The sequence below is a fragment of the Apodemus sylvaticus genome, chromosome 10, assembly GCF_947179515.1.
Source record: "Apodemus sylvaticus chromosome 10, mApoSyl1.1, whole genome shotgun sequence".
NCBI classification, from domain to species: domain Eukaryota; kingdom Metazoa; phylum Chordata; class Mammalia; order Rodentia; family Muridae; genus Apodemus; species Apodemus sylvaticus.
Window position 1 is genome coordinate 97,882,899 of NC_067481.1, and position 24,992 is coordinate 97,907,890.

Sequence of the window (24,992 nt, forward strand, 5' to 3'; positions counted from 1 at the left end):
TCTTAGCGGCAGCCCAGCCCGCGCCTCGGGGGATCCATGCCCGCGTGTACTCCCCCAGCCCGCGCGTCTGAGTTCCTTGCTAGATGGTCCGGCGTTCTTTGTTTCCCACTTCAAATTTTCTCCACCATTTTACCAAGAGAGAAGAACAATAATCACTCTGAGACTCTGGGGCACAGGTATGTCGTACAGCCCGGCTAGCTCAGTCGGTAGAGCATGAGACTCTTAATCTCAGGGTCGTGGGTTCGAGCCCCACGTTGGGCGTAACTGTTTTGATAGCAGAGGGTGCCATGTAAGTAGAGGAAACCTTTAAATCGGTAGAATTCTTAATTAAGGGAAGTAAAATATTGGGAAACTGGACCCCCTCCAGGGCTCGTCCGGGATTTGAACCCGGGACCTCTCGCACCCGAAGCGAGAATCATACCCCTAGACCAACGAGCCACACGACTGGTTCTCCCCTACACTTCCTTATAGGCCCAACTGAGCAGCGCTCTGCAACTTGCTCGGGCTGTCGGGTGGGGATAAAAATTTGGCAATTTACCACAGATCCTGTTCCAAAGTAGCCTGTATCTCGGGAGAAAAGCTACACTTTGGGAAGTCCTTGCCTGGAAGCTGAGACTGCTGTTGAGGCTGTGTCTGTGACTAGAGAGCAAGGAGGAGGCAAGGGGCAGCCATTAAAACGCCTCCCCGCTAACCCTCCCCAAACATATGGCCAAACAGCCCCACTGGACGCCGGGACTGGAGGACGCAACTGTAACTCAGCCAGTTGGGTAATGTATAGGATTCGCGCCTCACTCCCCTGGAGTCTGGTTGCATTAGTTTCAGCCATAAAATTTTGCCTGCATCTGGAAGGTTCAGCCCCATGTCTACCGGGAGGACGATGGAATAAAAAAAGGCCCCTTAGGAGCAGCTGAATTATCTGACACCTCCGATTAAAGAAAGCAGATACCCAACCGGCACGTGGTGGCCTCGCCAGCACAGCGGGTGGGACCTGGGACCTGGCCCACTGGGGTGACGCTGTGAATTCTTGTCCCACTCTGGATTCCAACACCATTGGACTGGTTTGCTTCTCCAAACTAAGAAGTTGTCAGTCTATAGGGACTCAGTGACAGAAACCTGTTGCTCCGCCCTCTTAAAAGGAAAGAACCGTCCTTTCTCCGAGTTTCCGAGGTCTCCGAGCGCCGAGTTTCTCCAGCATTTGACCCTGCTACACTCTAAGCAAGAATCCTAGATTGGGCTAAGGAGCCCCCACACACCCTTATTTCTCGCCCACTTTTGGTCGTCCTCGTGCCTGGCTCTATAGTCTGGGTCCAACTCACTATGAGGTCTCATTCTGAGAGGCGTTGATTCGATTCAGGTCCGAGCCGACAGAATTGGGTGGAGGAATCCCACAATGCAATAGCGTGGGAGTCTCAGTTCTGTTCTAAGCTGTAGCCAGGTGGGAGAGGGCACAAGGCTCCTTCCAGAGGTTCCTAGCGCCAGAGGGAGCAGAAACCCAGGAGCCCAGGCTCTGGACTTCTGCATTCCCCGTCCTTTCTGCTTCCCTGAACGGCCTGCGCTGTATTTGACGAGACCTCTTGCCTGTGTGGTCAGTTTCATTCTCCTAGAACCTTAGCTCAGGGTCCCAAGACCAGCAACGGTGGCCGGCCAATGGGAAGAGAGCACCTGCAGTGTGAGGAGACCTGTGCATCGTTGCTTTGAGACAGTCTCCCTGCAACCCAGTCTGACCTCCAGCCTTGGCCTCCACAGTGCAGGGATGACAAAAGTGAAGTTTGCCGTCTTGAAACTCTTCCCAGCCCCCAGGAGCCTCCTGGTGTCTAACCTCCACCTCCAAGCTTGGCTATTTCTCCCCTAATCCACGTAGGAGCAGTCTGGGACTGTACACATGCAGCAGGGTGTCTTCTTTGGGATAGCCTGTGCAACATAACGGGAATCTGTCCCAAAGACGAGGGAAACACAGCTATGATCCATAACTATTGATGTCTAGGATTCAACTTCTTTTTCTTGCCACACGACCCAAAAACCAAACCAAACCAAACCACCGCCACCACCACCAGAAACACTATATGTTTTTGAGGCTCTCATGTAGTGCAGGCTGGCCTCAAACTCACTATGGAGCCAAAGATGACCTTGACTTCCTAATCCTCTTTACCTCACAGCTCACGTACTGCGATTTTGGGCTTTTTTCGTTACGCCGGCTAAAACCATACTGATTTTAAGGACTTTAAATCTATGTAGCCAAGTTATAAGACTTTGGCTTGTCAGTTTTGTGTCTTGTTTTGCTTGGCATTTATCATTTTAAAAAATGGATGCTGTCTGCTCACTCCCTTGTGATCTCTAACGTCAGTACCCTGCCTAGAACGTCTACTATGCTAATGACAGGTAAGCCCATCCGTATTCCACGCTAGTCAGGCGTTTAGAGAATAGAAAATTTGCCAGCTCATCATCTCCTTGGTTTACGTCGCTGGACTAGCTCTCGCCCTGGACCCATAGTGGTTGTGAACCGGTGAATCCTCACGGTTCCTGTGAGGTTTCTTTCAGTGATACTGATTGTTCAGTGATGCTGAACAAATTGAGAATAAAAAATAAATAAATAAACAGTGACTACGTCGTTCAGAGAGAGGGGAGGGGACCAGGAATTGTGTTCTGGCTCGTTGGTCTAGGGGTATGATTCTCGCTTTGGGTGCGAGAGGTCCCGGGTTCAAATCCCGGACGAGCCCACTTTTAGTGCCTGTGAAAGCAGAGAGAAGTGAAACTTTGCAGATCGTATTACCCCAGGAACATCCTAACAGGCAACTACTGCGAGGGAAGGGGTACACTCTCAACCCAGGTTTCTTGGATGTTAGGGGGTTGGGTGAGGATGGACTGGGGCTTGAAACCCATTTCTTCTTAAGGCACCTTCCTTCATCTAGTGAGAAAGAACACAGCAACTGTCCTGGGTAAGGGAGAGGGAGGGACACTGGTGACCTGTCCCCGCTTCTCCTAGGGCCCGAGGTCCTCTTGGAGTTGTCGTCCTTAAGTCAAAGTCTGCTGTTTTCTATTTCTTCTCCTCTCCCCTCCTCATTTTCTTTTCCTTTCCTTCCTTCCTTCCTTCCTTCCTTTCTTTCTTTCTTTCTTTCTTTCTTTCTTTCTTTCTTTCTTTCTTTCTTTCTTTCTTTCTTTCTTTCTTTCTTTCTTTCTTTCCTTCCTTCCTTCCTTCCTTCCTTCCTTTCTTTCCTTCTTTCCCTTTTCTTTCCTTCTTTCCTTCCTTTCTTTCTTCTTTCTTTCTTTCTTTCTTTCATTCTCTCTCTCTCTCTCTCTCTCTCTCTCTCTCGCTCTCTCTCTCTCTCTTTCTGGAGGTATAATCCATCTATGTAACCCTGTCTGTCCTGAAATTCACTATGTGGATCAGGATGGCAACGAAGATTAAAGGTGTGAGCCACTACACCCGACTAGGGAACCTTCTTGATTTTGACCGGGATGGGCAGATGGAATACAAAAATGGAAGAATTGGTGAGGGGCTTAGTACAGCTGGCACTCAGCTGACATTTACTGAGCTCGGGCGCTGCTGCGTAGCCAAGGACGCGGGTAAGGACCCTCCACGTAGCCGCCCCTTGACCCTTAAGGTCTCCGTCTGATCGTCGGGAGAGACCTCGGCGTCCAGACAGCGAGCAGCCGCGCGGGCAAGCCTAGGCCGAGACCGAAGGGACCCCGGAATGTGGACTCGGGGCTGTCTCACACGTTTGGGTTGTGAAGGGCGGCTGAAAAGTTGATTATTTTAGCGTACACGGTTCTGGAATTTGCCTTCCAGCTTTATCTAAAACAACTTTTTTACTCGTGGAACACTTCAGGGTCCGCCTTTGTTTCAACTGCCACCATAAAGTGGAACTGTGATTCTAGTTGGTGTGGCTCGTTGGTCTAGGGGTATGATTCTCGCTTAGGGTGCGAGAGGTCCCGGGTTCAAATCCCGGACGAGCCCGGCTTTTGCTTTGCTAAAACATTTTTAGCAAAGTTTGTGAAACATTCGTTAGGAAATGTTAGGAAACAGGAAACAGTGTATCCTGGACACTGGTCAAAAGAGCTGGACTTAACCCTGAGACATCGGCTGTGGATATTGAAGTCCGACTATTGTAGAAAGCACTTCTACAATACAATACAAACTGTGTTGCACCTGGCCGCATCTACTTGTTGAAGGGAAGCCTCCTGAAAAACAGTCCAATCTTTAGTCAGAAAGATTGTCAAAACCTGTGTCTGTCACTCCAGTCTCTGCCTTTGGTTCAGGTCAGAGTTTTTGGTGAGGCAACCCTTCGGGTAGGCAAATGCCAAGATGGGAAATTTAAACTTCCTCTGCAAAACTTCATCTGGTGGTACCCTAGAAGTGTGTGTATGGGTTTTCCAGCTAGCTCCGTCGGTAGAGCACAAGACGCTTTTGTTTTGTTTGTGTTTTGAGAGACTGCCAAGTGGAGAGCACCAGACTGTTAGTCTCAGGGTCTTGGGTTTTAGCCCCACTTTGGGCCACGTGATGTTTTAGTTTGGATAAGAGTCCTAAGATATTTGACTAGTGGCTACTCTCCTGCCTTACTGTGTTATAGAAACTCCCGCTTTAGTATAGCAACTTGCTACTGGAATTCCCCAGCCTCCTCCTCTCCACGTCGGAAGTCCTATCATGGACCCACTCAGTGGTGGACACTAGTGGAAACTAACCGTTGGACTACAGATATGACTCTTACTTAGATCAAGAGAGTGAGGGGATTCAAACCCTGTCCTGAACCAGGCTGTCCTTGAATTCAGTAATCCCAAATGCTGGGATTAAAGCCATGAGCCACCATGCAGAGGGAGGGCAGCTCTCCGAGTTCCTCTTTCCCCTCTCTGATTTCTGGTCCTGAGGTCGGACTGGGGTCTCTTCCACTTTCTGCTACGGACATGCAAATGGCCTGGTCTTTGTTTTCTTGTTTTTTTTTTTTGTTTGTTTTTGTTTTGTGTGTGTTTGTTTTTTGTTTTTTGTTTTGGGGACAGAAGCCTTGAACCTTAAATCATAAGCGATATAAATTTGTATATTTGAATACCAACTTGGGGAGGTGGTTCAATAAAACCAAACAAAACTGAAGCAAGTTTAGTTATAACAACACTGGTTGGCTGTGCCTTTCTATCCTGGCAAAAGTAAGTAATCAAGTTTGGTGGGGAAACACACTTTTATGGTTTATTTTATTGAATCCCCTCTATAGAGAAACATATAAAGAAAACAGAGGTGGGGTTTTTCCCGGAGAGCTGGAGTCCATTCGTTGTCCTTGCAAAGGACGCGGCTTCAGCTCAGCGCCCACATGGTGGCTTGCTCCTGCCACCAGATTCTGGAGGATCTAAATCCCTCTTGTCTGTATATGATGCACATAAACTCAGCTTCACATATACTCACAAATAAAAAATGGAAAGACTGGGCTAGAGAAATGGCTCAACAATTAAGAGCACTGCCTGCTCTTCCAGAGGACCTGGGCTCAATTCCCAGCACCTACATGCCGCCCATCTCCAGTTCCAGGGATCAAGTACTCAGTCCTGGCCTCTGTGGACACTGAACACACATGCAAAACACCCTCACACTAAAATTAAAATAGATCATTTAGAGAGAGAGAGAAAGAGAGAGAGAGAGAGAGAGAGAGAGAGAGAGAGAGAGAGGAAGGAGGAGGAAGGGGAGGAGGAGGTAAAGATACCCACTGCCCAGTTTGAAGACCTGACCTTCATCACTTACACAAATAAATAAATGCAAAATACTTTTTTAAAAAATAAACTCTGCCATTAAAAAAAAAACCTTTAAAAATACCAAGAAAACAAGTTCTATGAGCAACAGTTTTATTTACCGTATCGGCTGTGTCTGTCTGCATTGCATTTCTGTGACGTGCGAACGGACCAAGTGTTAGCCGAGGTCTGGCTTTGGCTCTGGGCACGCTTACTTCGAGTGGTTGGGGCAGGGACTAGAGGGAGGGTTCCACCTGCGGCTGGGACTAGGAGAAGGAGAACGAGCAGGCAGTGTAGCTTTAAGGCGTGTAACTCCGTTTTCCGGGCGTGTGTCAACACGTGTGGAGGTGAAACACCTTGTTTTAGAAACTGCCCTTAATCTGAAATGGCTTTGGTTTTTCAATACCATCAAGTCAGGGTTAGTAAATTCCCAGCTTGGAAAACAGTTGCCCGGCTAGCTCAGTCGGTAGAGCATGAGACTCTTAATCTCAGGGTCGTGGGTTCAAGCCCCACGTTGGGCGGCTAGACATTTTGGTTTGAACTTCGTGAATTTTAAAATGTGTTGCCAGCTGCCGGTCTGTCTCAGTACAGGAGAGAGGCAGAGGCAGGCAGGTCTCTGAATTTGAACACCGCGGAAAGTGAGTTCCAGGACACAAGGAAACCCTGTTTGGGAAAACCAAAGTAAACCCCATGTTGAATGTGAATGAAAGGCACCGATACTTTCCAAGTGGCTTCAAGAAGAAATTCTCCATATTGTTGCCACCCTTCATCTATTCCTAGGGTGACTCCTGACTCTCTCAGATGTTTGGAATAAACCTTGGGGAAGCCCACAGGGTTTGAGGATGGCAGCCCTCAACCCCAGTTGTGTTTCAAAGCGTGCAGTTTAGGGTCCCCCGCCTCCTCCATCCTACAGACATGACATTGGCAGGCCTGATCTTTGTTTTTGTGTGGGATAGAGGGCTTGAGAACCTTCTACAAGTCAAATATCCTAAAAGTGATGTACAATAGTGTGTCAGGGGTGGGCGGGGGTGGGGGTGGAGAGGAAACGGAAGCAGATTTAGAGTGACTTATGATTTCTTATACTCTCTGTTCCTGACAGAAGCACACAATTCTTAACCTGTGCTTTGCAGAATTCTCTCTATAAAGAAATGTACAAAGAAAAGGGTAATTCACCTTTACGAAATTATAACGAAACAGATTTTAGAGGATATGAGGTGAGCACAGAGGTAGAGCCTAGCGGGTTCTAGGTGTGTGGTGGTCGAGCCGGCACGAGAACACAGCTCCATCTTCCTAGTTCCCTCTTCTGCCTCTTTTTCTAGGAGTTAAGGACTCTTGCGGGTTCTGCCTAAGTATCCCAGTCTCAAAGCCACTGGAGTTAGGGACCCGGGGTGTGGTTCAGGCATTGAGGACATTTGGACCGGGTCAGATCAGTACAATATTCCCAGCATTTCTGGAGCCTCAGTAGGGACGCCAAAGTAAACTCTGATGATTCAAACTGAGATTCCGAGCTGGAGCTCAGCCCAGAAGCCTGCTTCCCCCCAGGGCCACCCGGATTCAGTTCTTGGTTTTGGTGTCCTCAAGCCCCAGTTGTATGGGTTTTATCCCTTGAGTCTGCCTGCGTAGATATTTGTGTGGGGTCTGATTCCGGCTCTGAGACGTAATTATTTTTCCCGGTGAGAAGACGGGAACTGGAGGGAGGCTGGCTGAGCAGAGGCGAAGATGGCAGGGAAGCCCCAGCTGGCGTGGGCGGAAAGATGGACAGTCAGCCGGTGTCCAGCTCTATCGCGATAGTGACAGTTTTGTCCGAAGAAGGGCTCAGCCCGCGCTTGAGGGCCTGGGCCGTGCCTCCCTGGTCCTCCGACCTCCCGGTGCAGCAACCCTGGTGCCCTGGCCTGAGAGAGACCTGGGCATCCGAAGTGAAGTGGGGGACTATAGAATTTCAGAGATAGCCTTGGTACCCCAATTTCCAGTATTGTCATACCAAACATGGTAATCATGATGCTCGAAAAGGTCCTTTGTGAGCCGCCCGGCTAGCTCAGTCGGTAGAGCATGAGACTCTTAATCTCAGGGTCGTGGGTTCGAGCCCCACGTTGGGCGAGGTCTTGTTTTGGTTGAGAGACTACGCTGGCATTTCCCCTTAGTATTGCCCCATTCTGCATCCGGTAAAGGCAGTGAAGAGTTTGGGTGTTTTGCTCTGTCTGAAGCAGCACTGGGTGCGCTAGTGAGTGGGGGTGGAAATGTTACAGAGTCAACTTTTGACGTTCTGGATGGAGTGAGGCACCCGGCAGTTTTGCACTGCTCTTAAATCTATCCTTTCCAGTTAGATCTGAAATTCAATTCCTTCTGGATTTGCTGAATCCAACCGCTGGACTCCACCATATTCCCTTTAGAAAGCACAGATGAATTCCATCCTTAAGGCTCGTTGGTCTAGGGGTATGATTCTCGCTTAGGGTGCGAGAGGTCCCGGGTTCAAATCCCGGACGAGCCCTACTGGTTTTTTTGCACATAAAGCTGTGTTTACATGGGAATTTAAAAACTGCGTTCAACCTGTCTGAGATACTGACCTTGGAAACCGCCACTACAACCTAAACTAAGTGGCAATTTAGAAGGTATGACTAAAGAATCAAATGAAAACAGACGTTCGAAAGTATTCAAAGTGGTCTTTTGTCTGGACCTTGTTTGTTTTCTGTTTGAGGCAAGGTCTTTCCTCTGTAGCTCAGGCTGGTCCTAAAGAAAGCCAAGGACAACTGACTGCATTTCTGATCTTCCTGCTTTCACTTCTTGTGTGCTGGAAACATAGGCATGTCTGTTAATCTGGTGTTCAGGTTGGAACCCAGGGTTAGGCAAGCAATTAGCTGAGCTACAGCGTCAGCTATTCATAACTCAAAATTTCCACTGAGAATGGCTGGGATTAGTTAAACTAACCACTGGATAAAAATAATGTGAAATGTTGGGATTAAAAAAATTCAATCCAGCCGGGCGGTGGTGGCGCATGCCTTTAATCCCAGCACTTGGGAGGCAACTCGGATTTCTGAGTTCGAGGCCAACCTGGTCTACAGAGTGAGTTCCAGGACAGCCAGGACTATACAGAGAAACCCTGTCTCGAAAAAACTAAAACTAAAACTAAAACTAAAATTTAAAAAAAAAAAATCAATCTAGCTGTGGTATTGCAAACAAAGCAAAAGCAACCTTGACCGCAAGTAGGATACAGGCATACAGCATCTCCAGGGCAGAGAGGGCAGGGGAACTGAGTGTAGGATAGCCTGAGCTTAGTTGCTCCCCTCCAACCCCAATTCCAACAACCACATCAGAGAACTTTAAAAACAAAATTCTTGGCCAAATTTATGTGGACATGAGAAGGCGCACGGAGCCTCAGAGTTATAGTTACATAGACTGCAATTGCCAATCACTCTGGGACCCTGGGGGAATGCAGGGAGAACTGGAGCTGGCGTGTGGGATGCACCAGCCTCTGGTCATCAGAATCTGTGCTATACAGATCAGTATGCATAGAAAAATACCCGACCTGCCTCCATCCCCTGGATGCTGTTTCTGGAAAGTTTTTCTCCTGGGAGAGGAGGGGCCCTAGGATGTTGAGACCCTCACCTATCTCTCCAGGGTTTGTGGAGAACACAGTTACATCCCCTGAGTTCCCTGCTGCTGCGCTTGTCAGTAACCTTCAAGGAGTGGACTCAGGGAGAAGGTGGGAGAGCCCTTTCTAGCATGCCTCAAGTTTCTGGTTAGATCCCTGCTCTCCATCTAAAGAAAAAGAGAAAAGGAGGGGACATTTTTGCATCTTGTCGGAAACGACTAAGTTACAACGAACAAGTTTATCAAACATGCAAGAATAATGTGCAAATGTCATTTAGGCATTCGGAAATAAAGCTCAACCAAATGAGTTCATTTACCAAGCTGACATTTTCCTGACTAGTCCCAGAATCTATGCAACATTTTTGCGGCCCCCTCCCCCGCAACTATGACTCTTATAAGAAAAATAATTAGAAGCTCAGCGTGGCAGTACAAACCATGCCTGCCATCCCAGAGAAAGGGAAGGGAAGGCAAGGCAGAAGGATCGAAAGTTCAAGGTCACACTCAGCTTTTTAGTGTGTTTGAGGCATCCTGGGCTACGTGAGACAAAACACAATTAGAGAAAACTGGGTTGTGGGCCGATCTGCAAGACATCTGGCTTGCTAATAAATACCAGTTTGAAGTTTGCCAGTAGTCCACAAGTGCAAATCTGGTTCCAGATCACTGGCCTCTAGTCTTTAGTCTGCTTGGGTCCCAGCACGACACGAAAAATGGTCAAAAGCCCGTGCCTCCTCGGATTCTCTGGGCCATAGCATTTTTTTCAGGTCCCTGGGAGAGCAGACCCGAGAAAGGGAAGCCACGCCCGGAACTAGCTAGGATCTCAACCTCGCGGGGCTGCGTCGGAGCGCCCCCCCCCCCTTTTTTTTGATTTCCGGAAAAATGCAAAGGGTTTTTAAACTAGAGAAGACCTCGCACTTCGGATGGGGAAACGTACTCCAAGAACCGTAGGCAGCCCGTCCGCCCCTGCAGAGTCTGGACTGAGCCCCGGTCTCTCAGCTCGACGTTTCGAAATCGCAAGGCGATTCCTGGGCAGAAAACGACAATAGACGCGAGGAGGAGAGAATTTCTCTAGAGTTCCGTGAGCTGGAAGGCGGGGTGGGGTTGTATCGGAACAGCTCCAGATTCTGCCGAATTTTCACCACTGGGTAAATTGCCAGCTACCGTGAACGAAGAGAGGGACTCCATCAAGGAATCGCTTCGGGCATCTCTCGGGGTGGGAGGGCTGTCTGGAGCCCCGATACTCCTCGTGCACTGGTGTCTACACTGAGAGGCTCCGGGCTGAATCTTCAGCGTCCTGAATGATGGCCAAGTTTCGAAGTCGGCGTTCGGTCCCGGGGTTGCGCGCCTGGGAGGTGGCGAAGGCTCTGACTTCTGTGGTCTAGCCTTATAGGATCATCTGAGGTCATTCCTCTGTTTCAGTAGGGGCCCTGCTACTGCGTCTCTCTCGGCAGCACCGTTCAGGGATGGACCGGGGAGCAACACCCGCAAGGAGCCCCTGAGGACTTTTCGAGGGCCCAGGGTTTTACCGTCGGAGCCAGTCAGGGACCCCCAATTTTCTAGTGCTACTCAAGTCTTTAGCCTAAGACAAATGGGGTGTGTCTAGAGCCAGGGAGCCTTGGGAAGAAAACGCAGGCGTAGGTCCCTGCAGAGTGATGGGCTGAGGTTTCAGGAGCACAGCCAGAGCTCAAGGGCCGCGAGGGCGCAGGGCCTGGAGGGCTGTGGCAACTCAGACAAGAAATCCACACTAATTACTAGATAGCACTTTAGCAACTGATGAAGAAATATTCCACTTAACATTTTTCAAGGGCCTAAAGACCTGTCTGCCCCAGTGGCCTAATGGATAAGGCACTGGCCTCCTAAGCCAGGGATTGTGGGTTCGAGTCCCACCTGGGGTAAGATGAGGTTACTACCCAGCTTGGTGGGTAACATTTTGAGTTGCAAAACTAGCCATATAAACGACATACTAGCACAGCATACTAGAAAAAGGAGTCAAATGCCCAGAACAAGTCCCCTTGCATGTGGTAACCTAAACAAAATTTGCCTATGGCTATGCAAAGCAATGTGTAAATGTGTAGTGTGTGGACTACACGTTTGTACTACTAGTGTGTAGTGTGTGAGAGCTTTCTGCTTATGTACTCAACTTGCAAGTTCAGTTCTGTCTGTAACCATTCCATAGCACTAAAGAGATACCCCTCAAATTTTGGAAGAGTGCAGAAACTGTACTCTGTACAGGAATCTGTTTACAGTGATGCATGCTGTTAGCTAAAAGAAGAGGCAAAAAGTCATTAGTAGCGAAAGAACTAAATACATTTGTTTTCTTCTTTTCCCGGGTCCTTGAAAGAACTAAATACATTTGTTTCTTTTTTTTCTGGGGTCCCGGCACCCGTTCCCCTATGTAGCCCAAGCTGGCTTTGAACTCTCCTTGTCCCAGCCTCCTGAGGACCGCCCTTTCAGGAGTGACATCACATGCAACTTCAGTTTGTTTTATTAACATTGTTCAACATCATGAAGGCAAATTTAATCTATTCTGGTCGGAGAGTTTTTTTTTTTTTTTTTTTTTTTAAATAAAACAAGCCCCTGATGCTCCGGCTCTTATCAGTGTGAAAGGATTTTACTTCTCTGGACTTAGAGAGGGAAGCAGAAAACAGGTTTAAAGGCGGGAATAGAGCCTAAGCCAACAGCCTCTGTTCTATTTTCTTAAACTATTCTGCTCTCGACAGCAACTTAGCACACAGCTCAAGACGTCTTGATGTCTCTCTCCACTGTCCCCCTTGCTCTTTCTCTCCCTCTCCCATTTCCCAGGCATGTTTCAAATCCAATACACAGCCAAGGATGACCTCAACCCCTCTCCCTTCTTAAAAAAGTTATTAATCATTTTATTTGTTTATATTTCAAATGTTATCCCCCTTCGTGGTCTCCCCTCCATGAAATCCCCTCCCTTCCCCCTCCTCCCCTTTGCTTCTAAAAGGGTGCTCCCCTTCCTACCCACTCTCACCTCACCCCTCTAGCATCCCCCTTCTCTGGGGCGTCAAGCTGCCTGATCAGTAGAGCCTAGGACCGACAGAAGACTTCCCCGGAACTCAACCCGGAGTCTGGGGGGAGGGGCTTGCCCAAACTGTTAAATGGTCTGCTCACTAAACTACCGTCCTGGCCTCATTCTTTTCGCCCCTTCCCCATCCATCCCTCAGCTTCTGTTCCAGCAACCCAGTTCGTAGAAGCTGCAGGCAGCTACAGAATACAACACCCTTCCTCTGCCTCCCATGATTATTTTGTTTCTCCTTCTAACTGGGTTTGAAGCACCCACACTTTGTTCTTCCTTCTTACTAAGTTTCATATGGTCTTTGAGTTATATCACGGGTATTCTGCACTTTTGGGCTAATAGCCACGTATCAGTGAGTACATACCATGTATATCCGTTTGGTTCTGGGTTATCTCACTCAGGATGCTATTTTCTAGTTCCATCCATTTGTCTACAAAGCTCATGAAGTTGTCATTTTTAATAGCTGGATATTCATTGTATAAATATACCACATTTTCTGTATCGATTCTTCCACTGAGGGACATCTGGGTTGTTTCCAGCTTCTGGCTATTATAAATTAGGCTGCTATGAATACAGTAGAGCATGTGTCTTTGTTATGTGTTGAAGCATATTTTGAGTATATGCCCAGGAGTGGTATAGCTGGGTCTTCAGGTACAGCTAGTACCAATTTTCTGAGGAACCACCAGATTGATTTCCAAAGTGGTAGTGTAAGACCCCCCCAAAACCAAGGGTGCTCCAGCACCCCACGCCCCAGAAGGCGACACCCAAATCACTTGCGAGAAACGGTCTCGATGCAATAACATGAGGATTTTTTTATTTCAGAATTCTGGGTTCCACAGCCGTACACCGTGCAGGGCTAGAGGACTGTGGACCATGAGTGCCGAATTGCGACAGCTTTTATAAGCTTATGACAAAGCCCGAGAATCACAAACCAATCATTTCTTAGTTTGGAGAGCCTGCGAAATGCGAGCCAATCGATTTGTACCACTCCATAGTTTTTAGGCCAATCAGTTTAAATTATCGGAGCCTGCGCTCAGTGGACCAATTAGTTTCCTATTTTCTTGAATGTCTATAGCTGCGTGAACTCCTGCATAGGGGTAATGGCAGTTTACAGAAGCAAGATAAGCTTAGCCCATTTCCAGTTATTACCTTGTGGGGCCAGGATCACCTATTCAAGGCCTTTCTGCTAGGTCTAAACAAAGGCGGGCTCTGGAATGTGACCTTTTACCTAGTTTCTAACAAAGCGAGATAGCATTTTAAACATCTGACTTCTTGGGGACATTAGAGGTAGGCTGTATTATTTTCTATCCTTTCAGTAGTACTAGCTTACAATCCCACCAACAATGGAGGAGTGTTCCTCTTTTTCCAAATCTTCACCAGCATCTGCTGTTATCTGAGTTTTTGATCTTAGCCATTCTGACCAGTGTAAGGTGGAATCTCAGGGTCATTTTGATTTGCATTTTCCTGATGATTAAGGATGTTGAACATTTCTTTAGGTGTTTCTCAGTCATTCAAGATTCCTCAGTTGAGAATTCTTTGTTTAGCTCTGTACCCCATTTTTCATTTGAGTTATTTGGTTTTTTGGAGTCTAACTTCTTAAGTTCTTTGTGTATTTTGGATATTAGCCCTCTGTCAGATGTAGGGTTGGTAAAGATCCTTTCCCAATCCGTAGGTTGCTGTTTTGTCCTATTGACAGTGTCTTTGCCTTACAGAAGTTTTTCAGTTTCATGAGGCCCCATTTGTCAATTGTTGATCTTAGAGCCATTGGTGTTTGGTTCAGGAAAACTTCCCCTATGCCAATGTGTTCAAGGCTCTTTCCTATTTTCTCTTATATCAGATTCAGTGTATCTGGTTTTATGTGGAGGTCCTTGATCCACTTGGACTTGAGCTTTGTACAGGGAGATAAAAATGGATCAATCTACATTCATCTACATGCAGACTGCCAGTTAGACTAGCATCGTTTGTTGAAAATTTTGTCTTTTTTCACTGGATGGTTTTGGCTTTTTTGTCAAAAATCAAGTGACTATAGGTATGTGGGTGCCAGGGCAGGTAGGTCCAGGGGAGAGGAGAGAGGGTCTGGTCTAGCCTGGTCTCTCTGGGGCTGAGCAGGATGGTGAGTGTAGATGGGCCAAAAGAAACACACCAAGTCTTGTTGAAGCAGGACCTTGTTTTATCGTACCAGTCTCTTGCTTATTCAGAGTGGGGGGGGGGGCTAAGGGGTGGGCACTTTAGCATGAGGAGAGGTGTCATAGGAGGTGGTGAGAGATGACGATGGGTATGGGTGACTTAGAGGACCAGTAAGAATGCTCTGCATCACTGGCAGCTTATGCAGAGGCGGGCTTGAGTAGGTCATGCTGAGTCTCTCCAGTACAGAAGACAGGTCTCTAAACTCGAGCAAAGGCTCAGGCTTCCTCACTAGGCCTCGGTATCTGGCTGAATGTGGGTTTATTTCTGGGTCTTCAATTCTATTCCATTGGTCTACCTGTCTGTCGTCTCTGTACCAACCCAATGTGTTTTTTATCACTATTGCACTGTAGCATAGCTTGAGGTCAGGGATGGTGAGTCCCCTATAAGTTCTGAGAGCAAATTGAGAATTGTTTTTGCTATCCTGTTTTTTTTTTCTTTTTTAATTACAGATGAAGTTGAGAGTTGTTCTAACTCTGTGAAGAACTGAGTTGGAATTTTGATGGGGATTGCATTGAATCTGTAGTTTGCTTTTGATAAGATGGCCACTTTTACTATATTAATTCTACTGATCCATGAGCATGGGAGATCTTTCCACATCGTGAGGTCATCTTCTATTTCTTTCTTCAGAGACCTGAAGTTCTTGTTGTACAGATCTTTTACTTGCTTGGTTAGAGTTATTCCAAGATACTTTATATTATTTGTGACTATTCCTAAATTTCTTTTTCAGAGCATTTATCCTTTGTGTAGAGAAAGGCTACTGATTTGCTTGCGTTAATTTTACATCCAGCCACTTTACTGAAGTTGTTTATCAGGTGTAGAAGTTCTCTGGTAGAATTTTGGGGTCACTTATCTATACTATGGTATCATCTGCAAATAGTGATACTTTGACCTCTTCCTTTCTGATCTGTAGCACTTTGAACTCCTTTTGTTGTCTCATTACTCTGCTCAGCACTTTGAGTAATGTAGTGAATAAATAGGGAGAGAGTGAGAAGAAGCCTTGACTTGTCCCTGACTTTAGTGGGATTGCTTCAAGTTTCTCTCCATTTGATTGGATGTTGGCTGTTGGCTTGCTGTATATTGCTTTTATTATGTTTAGTTATGTGCCTTGAATTTCTGATCTTTCCAAGACTTTTAATATGAAGGGCTATTGTATTTTGTTGAAGGTTTTTCAGCATCTAATGAGATAGATGATCATGTGATTTTTTTTCTTTGAGTTTGTTTATATAGTGGATTACCTTGATGGATTTCTATATATTGAGCCGTCCCTGCATCCCTAGGATGAAGCCTACTTGATTGTGGTGAATGATCATTTTTATGTGTTCTTGAATTTGGTTTGTAAGAATTTTATTGAGTATTTTTGCATCAATTTCATAAGTGAAGTTGGCCTGTAGTTCTCTTTCTTTTTTGGGTCTTTGTGTGGCTTAGGTATCAGACTAAGTGTGGCTTCATAGAATGAACTAGGTAGTATGCCTTCTGTTTCTATTTTGTGGAATAGTTTGAGAAGTATTGCTATTAGGTATTTTTTGAAGGTCTGATAGAATTCTGCACTAAAACCATCTCATCTGGCCCTGAACTTTTATTTGGTTGGGAGACTTTTAAGGACTGCTTCTATTTCTTTAGGGGTTATGGAACTGTTTAGGTGGTTTATCTGATCTTTATTTAACTTTGGTACCTGGTGTCTGTCTAAAAATCATCCATTTCATCATCCAGATGTTCCAGTTTTTTTTTTTTTTTTGAATATAGGCTTTTGTGGTAGGATCTGATGATTTTTTGAATTTCTGGTTTCTGTTGTTATATCTCCATTTTCTTTTTTCTTTTTTCTTTTTTTGTTTTTGTTTTTTCATGACAGGGTTTCTCTGTGTAGCCCTGGCTGTCCTGGAACTCACTCTGTAGATCAGGCTGGCCTCAAACTCAGAAATCCACCTGCCTCTGCCTCCCAAGTGCTAGGATTACAGGTGTGAGCCACCACTGCCCAGCATATAGTTCCATTTTCATTTCTGATTTTGTTAATTTGGATTCTGTCTCTGTGTCCTTTAGTTAGTTTGGCTAAGGGTTTATCTATCTTGTTGATTTTCTCAAAGAACCAGTTCTATTTTTTGTTGATTCTTTGCATGGTTCTCTTTGTTTTTAATTGGTTGATTTCAGCTCTAAGTTTGATTATTTCCTGCTGTGTACTCCTCTTTGGTGTGTTTGCTGTTCTAGACATTTCAGATATGCTGTTAAGCTGCTAATGTAGGATCTCTCCAATTTCTTTATGAAGGTATTCAGTGCTATGAATTTTCCTCTTAGCACTGCTTTCATTATGTCCTATAAGTTTGGGTATTCTATGCCTTCATTTTTGTTAAATTCTAGAATGTCCTTAATTTCCTTATTTCTTCCCTGACCAAGTTAATCAATAAGTGGAGCGTTGTTCAGTTTCCATGGGTATGTGGGTTCTGTTGTTTTTGTTGTTATTGAAGTCTAGCCTTAGTCCATGGTGATCTGATAGAATGCATGGGGTTATTTCCAATCTTCTTGTGTCTGTTGAGGCTTGTTTTGTGTCTGATTATATGGTTAATTTAGGAGAATGTACCATGAGGTGCTGAGAAGAAGGTATATTTTTTGATTTAGGGTGAAATGTTCTGTAGATATCTGTTAAATCCATTTGGTCCATTAACTTCTTTTAGTTTCACTCTGTCTATGTTTAGTTTCTGTTTCCACGATCTGTTCATTGGTGAGAGTGGAGTGTTGAAATCTCCCACTATTATTGTGTGAGGACCAATGTGTGTTTTGAGCTTTAGTAATGTTTCTTTTACAAATGTGGTTGCCCTTGCATTTGGGGCATAAATATTCAGAATTGAGAGTTCACCTTGGTGAATTTTTCCTTTAATGAGTATGAAGTATCTTTCCCATCTCACTTGATAACTTTTGGTTGAAAGTATATTTTATTGGATATTAGAATGGCTGCTCTAGCTTGTTTCTTGGGACCATTTTCTTGAAAAATCTTTTTCCAGCCTTTTAGTCTGATGTGGTGTCTGTCTTTGTCACTGATGTGTGTTTCTTATATGCAACAAAATGCTGCGTCCTATTCTATATTCAGTCTGTTAGCCTATGTCTTTTTATTGGGGGAATTGAGTCCATTGATGTTGAGAGATATTAAAGACCAATAACTGTTGGTTCCTTTTATTTTTGTTGTTAGAGATGAATTTATGTTTGAGTGGTTCTTTTCTTTTGGGTTTGTTGTGAGCTGATTAGTTACTTGGTTTTTTGGGGGTGTAGTTTCCCCCCTTCTATTGGACTTTTTTTTTTTAAAATGATTTATTTATTTATTATAAAGTGTAAGTATACTGTATAAAGTAAGTACACTGTAGCTGTCTTCAGAAGACACCAGAAGAGGGCATCAGAGCCACCATGTGGTTGCTGGGATTTGAACTCAGGACGTTCGGAAGAGCTCTTAACTGCTGAGTAATCTCTCCAGCACCTCTATTGGACTTTTTCTCCTGTTATCCTCTGTAGGACTGGGTTAGTGGGAAAACATTGTGTAAATTTGGTTTTGTCATGGAATATCTTAGTTTCTGCATCTATGGTGATTGAGAGTTTTGTTGGGTACGGTAGCCTGGGCTGGCAGTGTGTCCTTTTAGAGTCTATATGGCATTTACTCAAGATCTTTTAGAGTCTTTGTTGAGAAGCCTGGTGTGATTCTGATAGGTCTGCCTTTATATGTTACTTGGCCTTTTCCCCTTACCACTTTTAATAGTCTTTCTTTGTTCTGTGCATTTAGTGCTTTTTTTATCATGTGATGGGAGGAATTTCTTTTCTGGTCAAGTCTATTTGGAGTTCTGTAGGCTTCTTGTATGTTTATGACCACCTCTTTCTTTAGGTTAGGGAAGTTTATTTCTATCATTTTGTTGAAGTGGTTTCCTGGCCCTTTACATTGGGAATCTCTCTCTCTCTCTCTCTCTCTCTCTCCTATTCTTCTTATTCTTAGGTTTGGTCTTTTCATTGTGTCCTGAATTTCCTGGATGTTTTGTGTTAGGAGCTTTTTGCACTTTGTATTTTCTTTGACTGTCATGTCAATATCTTCTCTGATATCTTCTACTCCGGAGATTTTTTTCTATCTCTTGTATTCTGTTGGTGATGCTTGCATCTGTGTCTCCTGATCTCTTCTCTAGGTTTTCCATCTCCAGGGTTGCCTCCCTTTGTGATTTCTTTGTTGTTTATATTTCCATTTTTATATCCTGGATGGTTTTGTTTAACTCCTTTACCTGTTTGATTGTATTTTTCTGTATTTCTTTAAGGGATTTTTGTGTTTCCTCTTTAAGGGCTTCTTTATGTTTACCTGTTTTCTCCTGTATTTCTTTAATGGAGTTATTTATGTCCTCCTTAAGGTCCTGTATCATCTTCATGAGATGGGATTTTAGGTCAGAATCATGCTTTTCATGTGTGTTAAGGCCTTGCTGTGGTTAGAGAACTAGATTCTGATGGTGCCAAGTAGCATTGGTTTCTGTTGCATATGTTCTTGTGATTGCCTCTCACCATTTGGCTATCTCAGGTATTAACTGTCCTTGCTGTCTCTGACTGGATCTTGTCCCTCCTGTGAGCTTGTGAGCCTGGTTGTGATGGAGCTCCTGGGAGTCAAGCTGTCTCTGGATATCAGAGGTGGTCTGGAGCAACCGGCTCAGACTGAGTTGTGGGCTGGAAGGAAGATGTGTTTCCAGCAGGGCAGGGTGGATAAGGTCCACCTCTGCTGGACCCTGTGGAGGGTCCTAGTTGGGCCAGGTATTGAGGTGGCAGGGTGTCTCACCTGTGAGCATAGTTGTGTCGACCAACCTGGGATTTAAGCTATCTCTGGGTGTGGGAAGGGTTCTGGAGTGTGGGCTCTGCCCTGGGCTGAGTTGTGGACCTCAAACTCTTTCTCCTACTTTGTCAACTGCATAACAAGCCCTGAACCCACTCCCAGTTTCCTTCATTCTCTGACTCCTCCTGCCTTAGCTTCTGATTCTGATTGTGAATTACAGATGTGAGCTTGGGGTTTCTCTGATGTTTTAAATATCTGTTTTGTTAGTTGGATGTGATGCCAACATTTGGGAGGTAGAGGCAGGCTGATCTCTATCAGTTCAAAGCTAACTTCATCAACATAGTGTATTTCAAGCTAGCCAAGGCTATGAAGACAGACTGTGTCTCAAAAAGAAAAAAGTTTTGTTAGCTGCCATATCCCTAGTACAAATCTCAACTCTAATAATTTTTTTCTTTTTGGTTTTTTTGGATTTGGTTTTTTTGAGACAGGGTTTCTCTGTTTAGCCCTGGCTGTCCTGGAACTCACTCTGTAGATCAGGTTGGCCTCAAACTCAGAAATCTGCCTGCCTCTGCCTCCCAGAGTGTAGGGATTATAGGCGTGCACCACCACTGCCCGGCTAACTCTAACAATTTTTAACTCTTGCATTCTTCCAAGTGTGCCCTTGGCTTCAGTTTGAAGGTCTTTATCTATTTCCTCTTGTGCCAGTGATTTACAGACTTTCCAGGATGAACTCAGTAGCCAGTTTTTCTAGATTTACACATTGGCAGACTATGTTAGAGTATAATTTGACTCAGTCAATGTGTTGGTTAGTTTTCTCATCTTGACACAAGCTGGAGTCATTTTGGAAGAGGAAATGTCAGCTGAGAAATGTCCCCATCAGATGACCTGTGTGAAAGTGTGTGGGGGCATTTTCTTGCTTGATGATTGATAAGGGAGGGCCCAGCTCAAGTGTAGGTAGTGCCACTCCTGAATAGGTGGTCCTGCTCTATCTTAGAGCAAGCTGAGCAGGCTCTGAGGAGCAAGCCAATACACATCACTCCTCCATGGCCTCTGCTTCAGTTCTGGGCTTGGCTCCTGCCCTGACTTCCCTGAATAATGGAATGTGACCCGAGACTTGTAAGCTTTTAAGTTGCTTTAGTCACGATGTCTTATCATAGTAATAGAAACCACAACTAAGGAAGTCTCTCCATTTAACCTAACACTTCCACCTTCTTGGCTTCTCTCCTAGGGGTCTTACAAGCTAACCATGTTCTTTCCAGGCTCTCTTGCAGCCTGTATGGCTGAGTAATGTAGTCTTCAAAGATTTGTATTTAGAAATTAATACCTAGGTGCTCAAGGTGCTGATACTGAGACATGATTGTTTATAATTTATAATTTAATATAAATGCTTCCAAAACAACATACTCATTCAATTCTATACCTTAAGCTTCTTCTTCAACCCCTTTGTTCAGTTGTGCTGAAGGATCCAGGAGATCAGTGTGCAATAACATTATGCCAACAAAATATATGTCTAATAACTTATTTAAAGTTTATTGTAAAGTGTTTGTGGTCAATAAAGAATGATCAGCCAGTGACTGAGCAGAGGAGAGAATAGGGGTGAACTTCTCCTTTTTTTTTTGTTTTTTTGTTTTTTTGTTTTTTTGTTTTTTTGTTTTTTTGGATTTGGTTTTTTTGAGACAGGGTTTCTCTGTATAGTCTTGGCTGTCCTGGAAATCACTGTGTAGACCAGGCTGGTCTTGAACTCAGAAATCCACCTGCCTCTGCCTCCCAGAGTGCTGGGATTACAGGTGTGTGCCACTACTGTCCAGCAGGGATGAACTTCTGTCTTAGGGTTTTATTGCTGTGAAGAGATACCATGACCATGGCAAACATTATAAAGGCAAACATTTTATTGGGGCCGGCTTACAGTTTCAGAGTTTCAGTCCATTATCTTTATGGTGGGAAGCATGGCAGTATGAAGGCAGACGTGGTGCTGGAGGAGCCCAGAATTCTATATCTTGATCCAAAGGCAGCCAGAAGGAGACTCTCTCTTCCCCAGACAGTCAGGAAGACTCTGATTCCACACAAGGCAGAGCTTGAGCACTAGGAGACACATTCCCTCCAAAAAGGCCACACCTACTCCAATAAACACTGCTCCCCCACCCCATAGTGCTTTTCTTGCAGGCTAAGCATTCAAACACATGAGTCTATGGGAGACAAACCTATTCAAACTATCACAGTTTCCCATCCCAATTAAGACAGAGGGATGGAGGGAGTGAGGGGAAGGAGAGAAGTGGAGAGGGGAGAGAGAGAGGAAGAGGGAGAGAGAGAGGGAGAGAGAGAGGGAGAGGGAGGGGGAGAGAGAGAGAGAGGAGGGGGGGAGGGAGAGGGGGAGAGAGGGAGAGAGAGAGGGAGAGGATTCTCCATTAGGAGAGGGTCCAGGGGACACCATGGGAATACATCTGGAGCAGAGAGGGCCAGTTCAATACTAAAATGCAAATATCTTGGAGATTTTGTCTGGGAGGCAGCCCACTGGTGGCAACTTGTCTAGCACCTGGAAACCGGTGGCATCAACCTGCGCTTCCTCCTTAGCCTGTTCATGGAGCCATAACTGAAAGTAAAATCAAAATTTAGGGTGTGCTGGGCTCAGTGGGACAGAAACAGAAGCAGAAACAGACACTAAGCAAAGGAATCTGGGGAAGGTAAAGAACTCTCCAACTCAAAGAGCAACAGCGCTGGAGACACAGGGCAAAAAGAATGGGCATGATGGCTCAGCACAGCCCACATCGCCAGAGTGCCCCACCCCAGCTGCTGGAGATGCCCTCTGGAGGCAGCTTGTCTAGCACTTGGAAATCTCTCCTTTGGATTCCATAGGGATTGACCTTTCCCACACTCTCCCTGAAAGTTCACCTGAGTTCTCCAAGTCTACATTTCAGAGTGTCAACTCCCTTTGGTAGCTGGCTAGTATTGAGGGACATATGGCTTGGATAGTTCTAAAGTCTTGCCTAGAAACCAGGAAACATATTATGTAAAATGATTTGTCAAAATCAAGCAAAAGAAACAAGCAAAAATCCACTGTGGAGGTCTGGTCTTATCTCTGTAGCCTAAAGTAAAACTGCATCGACCTTATCACTTGGCAGGACAACCATGTTGGAGTCCCTCTGGATTTCCCATTCCCATGATTCCACTGGGCACCAAGCAAGGTGAAAACCAGAAGGGAAAACAAGTTGGGAGAAGAGACTTAGGACCTGTCACTGTATGCCAGGGGTGCAGTAAATTCTAGAACTATGGGACTCCACTGGGAGCTCAGGTAGTTTTAAGGTTGCCACCATTTTGACTCATGACATACGGTGCATAAACACATATGGCAGTGCAGTCACATGGTTATGGCCATTATGATGATGTTCTAAATCAGGGTGATGACCGAGTCACCTGTTTTTCTTCATGTTGATAAGTCACCAGTCAAATTAGTGAGAATACAGCAGTGAGTTCTTTTTGTTTATTGTGAACTTTAGCTCTATGATAAAATAAGCCCCATCAGGATACAAGTCTCTCGGGACATGTGTGTCTCACAGGTTAAACTTATTCTTTTTCTTTCTTTCTTTCTTTCTTTCTTTCTTTCTTTCTTTCTTTCTTTCTTTCTTTCTTTCTTTCTTTCTTTCTTTCTTTCTTTCTTTCTTTCTTTTTTTTTTTTTTGGATTTGGTTTTTTCGAGACAGGGTTTCTCTGTATAGCCCTGGCTGTCCTGGAACTCACTCTGTAGACCAGGCTGGCCTCGAACTCAGAAATCCGCCTGCCTCTGCCTCCCAGAGTGCTGGGATTACAGGCGTGCACCACCACCGCCCGGCTTTATTCTTTTTCTTAAACAGAAAAAAATGCAGTTAGGTTAGTATGGATTTAGCTTAGGCATGCAGAATTGGAAAAAATAAAAGAGGCAAAGCAGAGGCAGAGGAATAACTTCCTTGGTTTCACCCAACAAAAAGCAAGTCTACATGCCTTACCACAAATTGTAACTGTGAACTCCAACAGTGTCCTCTAGAGACATTTTCACTTCCCTTCCATTCTGCATCCGGTAAAGGCAGTGAAGAGTTTGGGTGTTCTGCTCTGTCTGAAGCAGCACTGGGTGCGCTAGTGAGTGGGGGTGGAGATGTTACCGAGTCAACTTGACCTTCTGGATGGAGTGAGGCACCCGGCAGTTTTGCACAGCTCCTAAATCTACCCTTTCCAGTTAGATCTGAAATTCAATTCCTTCTGGATTTGCTGAATCCAACTGCTGGACTCCACCATATTCCCCTTAGAAGGCGCAGATGAGTCCTATCCCTGAGGCTCGTTGGTCTAGGGGTATGATTCTCGCTTAGGGTGCGAGAGGTCCCGGGTTCAAATCCTGGACGAGCCCTGCTGGCTTTTTGCACGAAAGACCGTGCTTACATAGGAATTTAAAAACTGCGTTCAACCTGTCTGAGATCCTGACCTTGGAAACCGCGACTACAACCTAAACTAAGTGGCAATTTAGAAGGTATGACTAAAGAATCAAATGAAAACAGACTCAAAGTGGTCTTTTGTTTGGACCTTGTTTGTTTTCTGTTTGAGGCAAGGTCTAGGGCCAAGTATTGCTGAGAGAAGCAGAGGGTAAGTCTAGCTGTGCCCATAGGTGGGGCTGTTGCACCGGAAGCACATATTGGAGCTGGGAAAGAGAAAGTGACTTTAGCATCTTTTTCTCTCACAGGACCTGAGAGAAAAACTAGCCATGGTCTGGGCTGAGATCAGATAGATTTGTGAATAGTGAGTGGAGTAGGGGTTTCTCTAGGTGAGCCAGAGGAATTGGTTATTCCATTTGGGAGACATTATTTCTTTAGATTTTTTGTTTTTTTGTTTTTTGGATTTGTTTTTTTCAAGGCAGGGTTTCTCTGTGTAGCCCTGGCTGTCCTGGAGCTCACTCTGTAGTCTAGGCTGGCCTTGAACTCAGAAATCTGCCTGCCTCTGCCTCCCAGGGTGATGGGATTACAGGCGTGCGCCACCATTGCCTGGCTTCTTTAGATTTTTTTTAAACCCAGTTTCCCATCCTGGCTTTATGAGAGTTAACCTATCAGACTCTCATCCCTACCTACACAATAAAGAGTTCTTGCAGTTTGATAATCAATCAGAATCTAAGCACCCAGCTAATTTTGAATGCTTTATACATCTCCAACCAACTCCATCAATTGGCAGTGCAGTGTTAGGTATGTCTTAGCATTCAGAAGTCACTTCAGACACCTATGGAGTTATGGATGTGTCAGGTCTCCTCACTCGCCTTATATCAGTGATGTGTCTCATTCATTCTCTCATCCAACCTCTATATGATTGGGCCATTCTTTGCCTTTCCTACCTTGGTCTTTTAGTAAAAGAGTTTTCTGGTCTCGGAGGCATTTTTTTCCTGAGAAACTTTCTGACCTGGAATTATTATGAATATGAAAAAATGTCATTCACCTGAGGTTGTGGAGGTCACCTCAGTGGGGGGAAGGGCATCTTCCCCTACAGGAGGAAATCTAAAGACTCTGTTAGATGGATTTGAAATTCTGAACAAACCCTACAATTGTTAGCAAAATAAATCTTGATGTTGTACAAAGGAATACACTAACAAAGATAAAGTAACTTGGCAAAGCATTTTTTTTTTTAAATAAAAAGGGTACATTAGTAACTAAATAGGGCAATTGTGGTGGTTTGAATATGCTTGGCCCAT

The 24,992-nt window shown here is 45.1% G+C and overlaps 9 non-coding genes across 9 annotated transcripts; 8 read left to right on the forward strand and 1 right to left on the reverse strand.

The window, feature by feature from the left end:
* The first annotated feature begins 188 nt into the window (after window positions 1-188).
* Trnak-cuu (transfer RNA lysine (anticodon CUU)) lies at window positions 189-261 on the forward strand. Its single transcript has one exon. It is a non-coding gene; the product is annotated as a tRNA-Lys (tRNA).
* A 105-nt stretch (window positions 262-366) lies between these two features.
* Trnap-cgg (transfer RNA proline (anticodon CGG)) lies at window positions 367-438 on the reverse strand. Its single transcript has one exon. It is a non-coding gene; the product is annotated as a tRNA-Pro (tRNA).
* Window positions 439-2,645: 2,207 nt separating this feature from the next.
* Window positions 2,646-2,717, forward strand: Trnap-ugg (transfer RNA proline (anticodon UGG)). The gene has a single exon. It is a non-coding gene; the product is annotated as a tRNA-Pro (tRNA).
* Window positions 2,718-3,883: 1,166 nt separating this feature from the next.
* Window positions 3,884-3,955, forward strand: Trnap-agg (transfer RNA proline (anticodon AGG)). The gene has a single exon. It is a non-coding gene; the product is annotated as a tRNA-Pro (tRNA).
* Window positions 3,956-6,154: 2,199 nt separating this feature from the next.
* Trnak-cuu (transfer RNA lysine (anticodon CUU)) lies at window positions 6,155-6,227 on the forward strand. The gene has a single exon. It is a non-coding gene; the product is annotated as a tRNA-Lys (tRNA).
* Window positions 6,228-7,730: 1,503 nt separating this feature from the next.
* Window positions 7,731-7,803, forward strand: Trnak-cuu (transfer RNA lysine (anticodon CUU)). Its single transcript has one exon. It is a non-coding gene; the product is annotated as a tRNA-Lys (tRNA).
* A 319-nt stretch (window positions 7,804-8,122) lies between these two features.
* On the forward strand, window positions 8,123-8,194 carry Trnap-agg (transfer RNA proline (anticodon AGG)). Its single transcript has one exon. It is a non-coding gene; the product is annotated as a tRNA-Pro (tRNA).
* A 2,919-nt stretch (window positions 8,195-11,113) lies between these two features.
* Window positions 11,114-11,186, forward strand: Trnar-ccu (transfer RNA arginine (anticodon CCU)). Its single transcript has one exon. It is a non-coding gene; the product is annotated as a tRNA-Arg (tRNA).
* A 12,411-nt stretch (window positions 11,187-23,597) lies between these two features.
* On the forward strand, window positions 23,598-23,669 carry Trnap-agg (transfer RNA proline (anticodon AGG)). The gene has a single exon. It is a non-coding gene; the product is annotated as a tRNA-Pro (tRNA).
* Window positions 23,670-24,992: the final 1,323 nt, after the last annotated feature.